Source organism: Notothenia coriiceps, unplaced genomic scaffold, assembly GCF_000735185.1.
Source record: "Notothenia coriiceps isolate Sejong01 unplaced genomic scaffold, NC01 NC01_scaffold00000339, whole genome shotgun sequence".
Lineage (NCBI taxonomy): Eukaryota > Metazoa > Chordata > Actinopteri > Perciformes > Nototheniidae > Notothenia > Notothenia coriiceps.
This window is the reverse complement of record NW_011333040.1, coordinates 821,002-833,431: the sequence shown is the minus strand read 5'-3', so window position 1 is coordinate 833,431 and position 12,430 is coordinate 821,002.

Sequence of the window (12,430 nt, the reverse complement as noted above, 5' to 3'; positions counted from 1 at the left end):
TCCGTGGGAGGGCCAGGGAGGGCCAGGCCCTCCCATTTGACATTCCTGCCCTCCCCCAATAAACACGTTTATTTGATTTTTTATTATAAATAAACTCTGAACTTTAATGCTACGATGTATGTGATGTCAGATAGTAATATAAGAGTAAAATTCCACTGTAGCGCCCGGTACATTAATGGGTAATCCTACATGTTTGAGCACCCTCTATGAAACGTCAAACTACCCCACAGCACCCCCAAAAGAAAATCTCTGGCGCCGCCACTGGCCGCAGCACATGACGGTTTTGTGTGCCCTCCCATGAAAATCATATGCCCTCAGTAGATTTGTTCTGGCGCCGGGTCTGTACACAGGAGGAACCTATTTCAGAATGATATCACCTATTCTTTTTTTCTCTTGCCTCTGAGGGTTTCTGTACAGATGGCTATGTGTGAATAGTATTTCCATCTATTGGTTTGTTTATCATGGGAGTGAGTATGAGTAAACACTCTATTATAATGTTTAACCTCTCCGTTTTCCTACTTCTTGTCAGCCATTTCCATTGAGGAAACAAATGTTAGCATGGCCTTTTACATTGATAAAATAGGCTGACTCTGGCAGATCATCAGCCATGTACTGATTGCCAACTCTAAATCTTGCTGCCATGAAGGATTTAGCACCGCCAGATGCTACCTAACTTACTGTGTGTGTGCGAATACTGCATAGTAAAAACAGGACAGGAGTTCATTCAGTCTCTTCGATGCATTAATTGCTATTTTGTACACACTAAGATTAAATGTGCCAGGAGGTGTTAATATACACTTTACTTAAATCTTACCCTTGACCTATAAGACATTGTTATTTTGAAAATTCACTCTCACACAAGCACCTAGCTCACCAAAGCATTTTGAATTGACATATTGTTATACAACTCATTTATGTTTTAATACAGTTTCAGTTTAGTAACAATTAAAAACAATTGTTAATGTCTTAGTCCTTGATTCAATTTCCCTAAAACATGCCGGAATCTGGTCACTTTTGCCTCTCGTATTGCCTTGATTTATTATTTTTAGTAAAAAGTGTTAGTCTCCAAGGACTCTTCGATAAAATCATTTGGTTCCCCAGGCAAACAATAAGAGTCTCTCATACTCTTTTGAAACATAAAGTTCCTTGTCAACTATCATTTGATCTGTTTCTTCAACTATAGTATGTAAATCAGAGCTAGACGCCACATCCTGAGGGATGAAACACAAACACAACACAGACCTATATAAGAATTATTTTCTTTGTGCGTTTACTCGATGCTTTTTCATTCTGGCAAACAGAACAATTTGTGCTCTGTTATTTAAAAAGAGAGCAACTGCTTGCTTTTTTAGAAGAACAATTGGTGAATCCTCAAATAGGCTTTCTTTGTCTGAGTGGCTTAACTGACAAAACATAACAAAAGTGTTAATTTGCACCAATTGGAGCCCTGTAACAAAATATAAGACTTTAATGCTTTTAGAACAATTTCAAAAAGCAAGAAAACTGAGATGTGTTATTATTACATATTGACAAAATGGTCCTTGTTAACCAAGTAATGTTCAATACAGTTGTCTTAAAATTGTTTTGTGAACTATTGCATTGTATTTCAGGGACAATGGATGTTTTTGTGTTAAACCTATCCCACATAACAATTGATCAAATTCACTAAAACATTGCATCCTTGATACGTTTTCTTTCATTTAGACATGGAGTTATCAGCTGACAACACACCATTCTACATCAAACCTACTACCATTCTACATCAACACTCAAAACGTCCATGTTTGGAATATATCGACTGCTTGGCCTACAACATGCTTTCAGCTTGCAGCTTTCTTGACATCTAGGCAGAAACGACCTCAACTGACTCCCTGCTAACCCAAAAACAAGCAAAGAGATGGAATGTCGCTGGAGTTTAGCCAGGAAAAGGTGTTGCTACTGATCGGACAGCTAGAGTCTAGCTACTTGAGATGGCACCTGTCTCTCAAAATCACCACACTCTTAATTAAGCATAACTTAAATGCATTGTTAAATTCAGAAAGGCGACCAATCTAAAAATGCACCCCTGTAGAGTTGCCATGGATGGAAAATCAAGCTATAGAGAGCGTAATGTTTTTTGTAAGACTATAATTTGTTTTATATCTGGCGTGAAATTGGACATTTTAACATGGGCCAGCCTCAAGTGGCCATCTGAGGGACTAGAGATTTACGCACTTCCGCGTTGGCTTCTTTTTTAGCACTGGAGGTTGCCACTTGGTTCTGAGCATTCTTGTAGAGAACTTGAGGCAGTGCCACATTCATTCGTATGTAACTTGCGATGAAGCCCAAATTGCCTGATTCATGAGAGCAAAAGCAACTTTATCTGGGTTTCATAGAGCCTGCAAATTTGCTTTTTGCTTAAACCCCACCTCCAAAACGCAGCGATGCTGGACTCAGTCAAATGAATGGCGAGAAAAAAAAAAACTTGCGATACTGCTTTTAGTTTCAACTTTTAGACTTTAATAAGTTTGCTAAAAGGGTTCACTGGGTAGTTGATTTAGTTAAAAAAAAGTATCCACTGATATACAGATGTTTATTTCCCAGTGTTAGTATTCTAAAACCCATTTTTGGACCAAATTACATCACTGACTACCATTGTAGTGGCCACTACACAACTTTTCTTTAACGTCTTGCACACTTCCTGGGGGCTTGGTTGTGAGCAATACAACTGCAACCTGCCAAAATGCAATTTGGTGGTGAAGGGGTGGATACATTTTGAAACAAAGAACAACAAAGGCTGCCTGTTGAGCCCTCATTATATCAAGAGGCCGAGCTCTCAGGCACTAATAAAATAAAGATTGCAGTACAATTGTTGTAAGTTTCCTGATTAACAAAGTATATTGAATGCATGTGATGCACTGTGATGTTCTTGTAGTTCATTTAGCAAAACCTAGATTAACCCAACCCGAAAAAAACGAGGGATGAACCAAACTGTGGCTAAAATGTCATGATCATTGATTTAGAGAACCTGTATACCCTTATAGGAGTTACCTCTAAACACCTAAACGTGTGTACATACCTGACTAATAATACAAATGTCCCAATCACAAGAGCTTGCATTTGACACTGCAATTCCTTTCGTCCGCAGCAATACACCTGCCAAGTTTGAAGTCAATCTGATAAATGGTTGTCGTAGTAAGTATTAGGAAATCAAAGGACAGATAGATAGACAGAAAGAGGCTATTTCCATTTTAGTTAGATTTAGTAATTATGGTGCTAGTCCATCAAGGGAATGAGATAATAATAATGATTGTAGAAGGAACAGCAGTTCCGAATCAAAGGCATATTGAGTTTTTTATAATTCATAGATTAGACTTTTAAACCTTCTTTCATCAGTTTATCCACCACCTGGAAGTTTATTTTGTGCTCGTCACTCTTGAACTTCCCGGTCACAAACCCAAACACACACTCACACACACACATGTCTTTTTTCTTATGCCTAAAGCCTCATATTCATCTGCCTGTCAATCAAACCCAGACGAGAAAAAACAAAACAAAAATAAAAATATGTGTATACCTTTACTCCCAGGCAAATTCAAACAGTGTGTATCAAGCTCAGTGTTTAGGAAATGAAAGTTACGTTGCAAATAACCCTGTCAGCTAAACAACAAAAACAAAACCCCATCTACTTATCAAGGTGTAGAAGTAGGCCTAGATGGAAGAGGAGTGCTGCAGGCAATGTGAGAAAGTAAACAGATCCCATGGAACTATTTGTGTGTGTGTGTGTGTGTGTGTGTGTGTGTGTGTGTGTGTCTATTGTCCCTGCTGTCAGGGGCAGTGGGAGTTTTGAGTGAAATATCAATTTCATCCAGTGGTGGTGTGTGTGTGTTGTGTGTGTGTGTGTGGTGTGTGTGTGTGTGTGTGTGTGTGTGTGTGTGTGTGTGTGTGTGTGTGTGTGTGTGTGTGTGATCAAAGAGAAGAAATGGATGAAAATATAACTTTAGATGAATAAGGGAAACAAATAACTTTGTTCATAATTGTTTTTTAAAATCCAGGCCATAAATCACTTGTTTGTTCCGTATCACATTGCTGTGTGATTGAGTTCAGTTTTTAATGCATTGAGCAAGGGATTTGGATGAACAATCATTCAAATTTGCTATTACCTTTGTATTTCTCCGAAATAAAGGTAGTCAAATGTGGATAAAATGAATCCGGTTAAAAATTCCTCCTTATCCATTTTCTCCTTTGCAAACATCTTGTTGGATTGCGTGTCACTTAAACGTTTGTATTAGGTCCAAATTCATGCACACTTTGATGGTGAATTAAGGCTATGAAAAGACAAGCACCATTCTCTTTCAAAACCATAATAACCGCCCCCGTCATCCAGCATACTGGAGGACTGCCCGCAAATTAAATGAGCACATTAATCACGATTACTCAAGTTGTCTTTAATGTTGTGAAGTGTGCTATCCGACAAGCTCGGGAACTCCACACGCATTGAGAGCATATTGTCATTGCTGCCTCTTTCAAGTGTGAAATTACTATCAAATTGAGGATGAGTTGTAAAACGGGCTGCATGTGTGGGCTGCTTGGCGGTGGTTCCAATGACTTCACATGTGTCATATCTCCTTCGGAAAAACCAGGCAAGCTTAAGGGATGAAACATCCAAATCTGTGGTATAAAGGACGATTGTACAGATAATAATAACTATAATTAGCTTTTAAGTTTTATGAAATGATGCATAACCATGGCAGATAATCGCAACTTTCCCAGTCTTTTGATCTTTGTTCTATGGACTGTTGATTGTGTCTGGCATGGTCTGTCAGCACCAATTAAAGGAGAGCTTAAAGCTGCCTTCACATGATGATCGGTAAAACATTGCTGGCTGAGTAGATGCTTTCTATGGTGAGAACGGTGCCGCACTACTAAGCGGAAGTACTACCTGTTACGGCTGCTGCCTTCCTGGTCGTCTGAGTGTTTTCAGCTGTGTGTGTTCTATGTAAATGAGCTGTGCGGTTGCCCTCCCGGCATTGGCTGCCGTCTCCTGGTCCGCCCCTGAAGATTGCGATTGGAGCACACCGGGCCCGACGCACTCCAATCGCAGCGCACAGCCGGCGCACACCTGCTGGAGATTACTACAAAGCTTCGGGACAATCATCATTCTGGAGGCTCTGTATGTGGACAGATGCCTCTCGCTACTTGCTCTTTGTTCTGTGGTTAAACTTGTGTGATTAGTAGTGTCTAGAGTAGCTTAGTTAGAGTGTAGAGTAGCTTAGTTAGTGTTTAGAGTAGCTTAGGATTCTGTGACGGTTGCCTGTAGTTTAGTTGTGTTTTTGTATAGATTCTTTGTGTTAGTTGTACCACTTTTAAAGTGAGGTTTTGTTTCGTTCTTTATTTAGTATATTAGTATTTATTTTCCCTGTATGTCTTTAGACTCCTTTCTTAGAGTCCTCCTTTTGTTTGGTTATTTGTCAACCTGTGCCCTTTTGGCCCTTGTGTTTGTTCCAGGCTGCATGCCTGCCATTTTGTTTACCCGGCTGTTTAAAAATAAACCGCTTATTATTATACCAATTCCACTCTGGTCGTGTTATTTCCCTTTGATTCCCCTAGCTCAGAAGGGAACGTAACACTACCAGTGGCAACAGTCATCGCTCGAAATTGTCGCTGAGCGCTGCACTCAACACTCAATTTATTAAGCCTGACTTCAGCCTTAACCTAACCCTAACTGCCACTGACTTTTATAGGTGCAACCAACCGATAACAGTTGTGTGAAACGGCAACAGGCGGGGTCACAAGAAATTAAACTTTTCTTGCTGTTTTCATCGCAAGCCTGTGTGACCTCGAAATGAGCAAAAAGTGAATTGCGTATGGCAGCTTAATACTATAAAATGTCTGATCTAATCTAGACAACAGTGTTTCCAAAATGGTGGCAATAGTTTTTATGTTTGCTGTGGAATAACTTGACTGGCATACACAGATTCCTGAGATCAGCCCTATCCTATCCACCTTGAACTGACATGGTAACTGTTACCCTGGCCCTATTACCAAACTTTATGGCCCAATCTCAGTAATTGTACATTTCCACTGCATGATACGAGAAGACTCTACCCAACTTGTCTGGCTGGTTTTATTCTAGATAGTACATTACATTGCATTATTACTGCAGAACATTCATTTTTCAATGAGAATCGTCATTAGAATCATCCCTTATGCAACATAGGACAGCCTGTACAAACTATTGTCCATAGTGAGCTCAATTTATTTTTCCTCAACTCAGATAAAAAAAGTAATAGCAGCCCACGAACCCTCACTAAACTATGCCCTTCAATTAATAATAATAAATATATTTATATAGTACTTTTCCTGGTGTTCAAAGCACTTAATTGACAAATGCAGATGTCTCTCTGTTTGGTTGCATATATGCTCAGGATAAATTACGTTTGTTTGCATAAACTATAGTGAACCATCTGACACTAGGGGGATTTTGGTGAGATTATGACCCTCCTGGCCAAGGTTACAGGGGGGGTGCCAAATATGGCAGCCATAACAATAGCTCTGCCAGATTCCGAAAGCTCGCTTTAATATTTCACCTGATAAGCCCAGATCAAATGCTTCTGTGTGCTTAAACACAAGTTTGATTTTGGTGAAATTATGACCCTCCTGGCCAAAGCTATAAATAATGCCAGCTATGCCAGATTTAGAAGCACTCCTTTAAAGGATTCAGCCAATTGTGCGTTGAAGATGAAGGCAGTTCAACACGGTGTTACAAAAGATTCCCGCCCAACTGAGTTGGAATCTACAGTGGAAAATGCTTTACAGACAAGCATGATGAGGCTCATCATGATGTGGAAATGAGGCATACTGTTTTGTGGCTGCTTCTCGGTTCCAACATTTCCCAAAAAAGGAACCTTGGAAGTGTTAAGTAATTAAACCAGTGTGTTAACGGATAGGAATTTTGGATGTGATCAAAAAACACATACAGGTGTTATGTGTCTTTACCCATAAGATTGCCTTGTTTGTATTGTTTACTGGAACTTAACAGCTGAAGTTCACACAACCCTGATTGTTTATCTGTTTTTCAAATCCTTAACTTTGCTGTCATTTCAAATCCTGCCTTCCTCCCGGCCCTTGCAATAAGCTTATTTGCATCACCTTGTCTTCTCAGCCCATCCCGTCTCCTGCAACTAATTCCCTCGATAGACGCACAGCATATAAACAGCTTCACTCTCACTTGTTTTCCTCGTCTGACGTTGCCTTTTCATGACAAATATGGAACCTTCTGAACAATTCTGCCTGTATCTGTGTTGTGCTTTTAAGTTCAAGTCTGCTTGAACTAATGAAAATTACAACAACAACAACAACTGTTCAAACACAATATGACATTGAATGTCATTAAAAAAACTTGTTTGATATACTAATAAATCACATATTTTTAAATGGATAGATGGATAAATACTTTATTGATCCCAATTTGGGAAATGTTTGCGTTGCAGCAGCAGCATAAAAAACACAAGACAATGTACATAAGAGAAATTAAGACAAAAGAAATAAACAGTACAAAATATTTCACGAAATAAAATAACGCTAAAAAATGAAATATGTATATACATGTGGAAAATATTACATTACCTTACATTGCATTTAGCTGACGCTTTTATCCAAAGCGACTTACAATAAGTACATTCGATCAGGAAGATACAACCTTGAAGAAAACAGAATCATATAAGGACATCAGGTTTCATAGAGCCAAACATTTCAAGTGCTACTCAACTGGCTTTAGATAAGCCAGTCCTTTATTATTATATAAGTGCTTTGTAAGTAATTATATCGCTCAAATTGGAGTCGAAAGAGATGAGTTTTCAGTCTGTGCCGGAAGATGAGCAAGCTATCTGCTGTCCTGATTTCAATGGGGAGCTCATTCCACCATTTTGGAGCCAGGATAGCAAACCCACGTGTTTTTGCTGATGGGAACTTGGGTCNTCATGTCTTCATCATGAGCCTGAGTTATCACTTTTTGAGCCTGAGTCTTCATCATGAGCCTGAGTCTTCATCATCTCTTCATCATGAGCCTGAGTCTTCCTCATGTCTTCATTATGGGCCTGAGTCTTCATCATTTCTTCATCATGAGCCTGAGTCTTCATCATTCAGAGCCTGAGTCTTCATCATGTCTTCACATGAGCTGAGTCTTCATCATGTCTTCATCATGAGCCTGAGTCTTCATCGTCTTCACATCATCATGAGCCTGAGTCTTCATCATGTCTTCACCATGAGCCTGAGTCTTCATCATGAGCCTGAGTCTTCATCATGTCTTCATCATGAGCCTGATCTTCATCATTAGCCTGAGTCTTCATCATGTCTTCATCATGAGCCTGAGTCTTCATCATGTCTTCACCATGAGCCTGAGTCTTCATCATGAGCCTGAGTCTTCATCAGGTCTTCACCATGAGCCTGAGTCTTCATCATGAGCCTGAGTCTTCATCATGTCTTCATCATGAGCCTGAGTCTTCATCATGTCTTCACATGAGCCTGAGTCTTCATCATGTCTTCATCATGAGCCTGAGTGTTCATCATGTCTTCACCATGAGCCTGTGTCTTCATCATGTCTTCATCATGAGCCCGAGTCTTCATCATGAGCCCGAGTCTTCATCATGTCTTCACCATGAGCCTGAGTCTTCATCATGTCTTCATCATGAGCCTGAGTCTTCATCATGTCTTCATCATGTGCCTGAGTCTTCATCATGTCTTCACCATGAGCCTGAGTCTTCATCATGAGCCTGAGTCCTCATTGTGGCTTCATCATGAGCCTGAGTCTTCATCATGAGCCTGAGTCTTCACCATGAGCCTGACTTCATCATGAGCCTGAGTCTTCATCATGTCTTCACCATGAGCCTGAGTCTTCATCATGTCTTCATCATGAGCCTGAGTCTTCATCATGATCCTGGGTCTTCTTCATGTCTTCACCATGAGCCTGAGTCTTCATCATGAGCCTGAGTCTTCATCATGGGCCTGAGTCTTCATCATGTCTTCATCATGTCTTCATCATGAGCCTGAGTCTTCATCATGTCTTCACCATGAGCCTGAGTCTTCATCATGTCTTCATCATGAGCCTGAGTCTTCATCATGTCTTCATCATGAGCCTGAGTCTTCATCATGATCATCATGTCTTCACCATGAGCCTGAGTCTTCATCATGAGCCTGAGTCTTCATCATGTCTTCATCATGAGCCTGAGTCTTCATCATGTCTTCATCATGAGCCTGAGTCTTCATCATGTCTTCATCATGAGTCTGAGTCTTCATCATGTCTTCACCATGAGCCTGAGTCTTCATCATGTCTTCACCATGAGCCTGATTCTTCATCATGAGCCTGAGTCTTCATCATGTCTTCATCATGAGCCTGAGTCTTCATCATGTCTTCATCATGAGCCTGAGTCTTCATCATGTCTTCATCATGAGCCTGAGTCTTCATCATGTCTTCATCATGAGCCTGAGTCTTCATCATGAGCCTGAGTCTTCATCATGTCTTCACCATGAGCCTGAGTCTTCATCATGTCTTCACCATGAGCCTTAGTCTTCATCATGTCTTCATCATGAGCCTGAGTCTTCATCATGAGCCTGAGTCTTCATCATGTCTTCACCATGAGCCTGAGTCTTCATCATGTCTTCATCATGAGCCTGAGTCTTCGTCATGTCTTCACCATGAGACTGAGACTTCATCATGAGTCCCCCAGATTTCCCCTGCCACTGAACTCTCACCATGCTCTGCCTCTGCCTTGCCCCCCGAACATCTGCCCCATATTCTCTGCCAGGGAACTTTGATACCCGCCTTCCCTTCTTTTTTCTCTGTGCTTGGGTCCTGATAACCCCCAACCCTGACAAATAACCTTCTTGGTTTAGCCTGAGTGTCAGAATGCAAGCCTGCTTTACCGTTCTGAGATGTTTAAAGGTGAGGTGCTTCACATTTGCAGGCCTTTTGTCTTGTTTGATGGTTCAGAGTTTATCCTTTGAACATGATTCCCTGTGAAAGGTGGCACAATGCTAGGAAATATTGCAGCTGGTGATGAATCAGCGTAAACTCAGTTTGATGGTTTCAGTTTTAAACAGGTTTATGTAAGTTGGTAGTTCGCACCACGTTGCAATAACATCCGAGCCAGGATAGCGATGCACATTCTCTGTTAGTGGCACTGGATGATGTCAAACTCGGCCAATGTCGCCCGTTTAGTTTTTGAAAGTAGCATTGGAGATGGTGGCTTTTTCACTATTAGGAATATTGCAATAAGCATATAATTGTCCGATAGGCAAGAATATTTTAATATCCACAGAACAAGGGAAGCATGTTTGTGACAAGTGATTTGATCCCCAGGGTCTTGATCTTAATTGTGGGCGCTTCAAAACAAGGCCGAACTGAATGGGCAAGAATAGCAACAACACATATAGCAATCACTGTAGCATAGAACGAAGAAGGTTGCTTTGTTAACATTTGCAGTATGGTTTTGTTTTACATTTTGAGGGGGGTTGGCAGCAAGGCATCACCTGCCATACCGCAGGCTGCCATATTCTCTGTTGCAGTTTAAAGGTGTGCAGCCACCACATTGTCTGCAAGGATTTCATTAATGCGTGTGTTACAGAGAAAACTAAATGATCATATTAATTGCCTGTAAAGAGCTCTGTCTCTGGTATTTATTCTTTTTTCATTGTTCAACACATTACAATACAAAGCAACAGCAACACAAACTACATGCTCCACAAGGACATCCCTGTAAAACAGTTTCGACCAAATGTATGACAAATGAGAGGGTTTATATTATTATTAATCTACATCAGTTTTAGCTATGTGTACATAATAAAGTTGTTTCAGCTGGTTCTCCCTGCTATAGTCTGCAGCTTTGCCCTGTGAGAGTTACAGAGTGAACATCCCCATCACTGTTCTTTGAGTCACACAGTAACAGTCAATGACAAAAAGCCATCTCATGATGTTCAAAATGGTTGTAACTGCAATCACCTATAGTTCACACACACACACACGCACACGCACACACACACAAATTGACTGGTATTGTAAACTACTGTTTACCTATTTGCCATATTACTGTAATCTTCACTAAAATGTCAGTTTGTGTTCTTTCCCAGCTCCCACCACCCACTGATTTAAATGTGTCTCAGGCTGAGGAGAGGAACAGAGCCTCAGTTTAGTTGCAGTGCCTGCTATTGTAGCCCCAGCTCTTAAATACAGCTCCTGCACAAGATGATAGTAATTATTTTAATGAGTTAAGTGGCACTTAGGACTGAAGAATAGAGATTTTGCCACACCGTATCAAATGAGAAATACAATTATTTACAGCGTGACACTAAATGATGGTTTGATGTTTGTACTGAGATAATTACTGCTCTCGGGCCGGATGATGATACAGCGTCTCACTGCAGGCTGGGAAATAGGGAGCCCACACACAGACACACATACATGTACATGCAGTGGTTGAATACAAAAAAAAAGGTACATTCACTCAAGTATTGTATTTATTTTACATTTTCAACGTACTTAACTTGAGTATTTCCCTTTTGTACTTTGTACTTCTACTCCCTTCTTTCTGAACATATTGTACAGCTTTAAGATCATAGTATTTTTACTTTAACTTAAGTAAAGAATTGTTTACACACACACACACACACACACACACACACACACATTGACATTCTTCAGGCTGCCTGGTCACAATCAGTACTTGCCATGCTTATGAGAACAGTAAATGCCGTCATGGGTTGCTTCATTATGTAATTTACACACACACACACACACACACACACACACACACACACACACACACACACAGTGTAGACAGGCTTCATTAGCAGGGAACAGAAAGCACACTGAGGACAGATGTTTCCAACCTGCAGTGTTTATAATTTATATGAACTATAATCTCTGAGGAGGAGTTTATTGTTTGAGGAGCCACAAGACAATCACTGTTGGAATAAAAGTATGTGCTTTTGAATAAATCAATGTCCGCAGCCTCTATGAATAACAGATTTATCTACAATAAGTCAAATGTTTGTTTTTTTGTATTTAGAAAAAGCATTTCCAGCACACTGTTGTATAAAAATGCCTGTGTTGGGAGCAACAGTATATTTCTTTAGGTGGGCAGATTCAAATCTGGCTTTAAGCATGATACTTTAATGCTTTATCCGGCAATTGTTTCATTCCAACCTATCTGATGGTCTGCTTGTGTTTCATGCCAACATGTTTTTATCTAAACTGAAAGAGAACTATTTTGATTGTAACATTACATGACATTGACCTCAATTATGTTGTCAAAAGACATTTCCAAACCAAGATGTTATTAGAGTGAGAAAATATATTTTTACATATGGTCATTTTCCCAGATTTACTACCTTTCTCTACTATGGTAATTTGCAAGAGCTCATTAGAGATTAGACCCTTACTTTGTTTGACTAT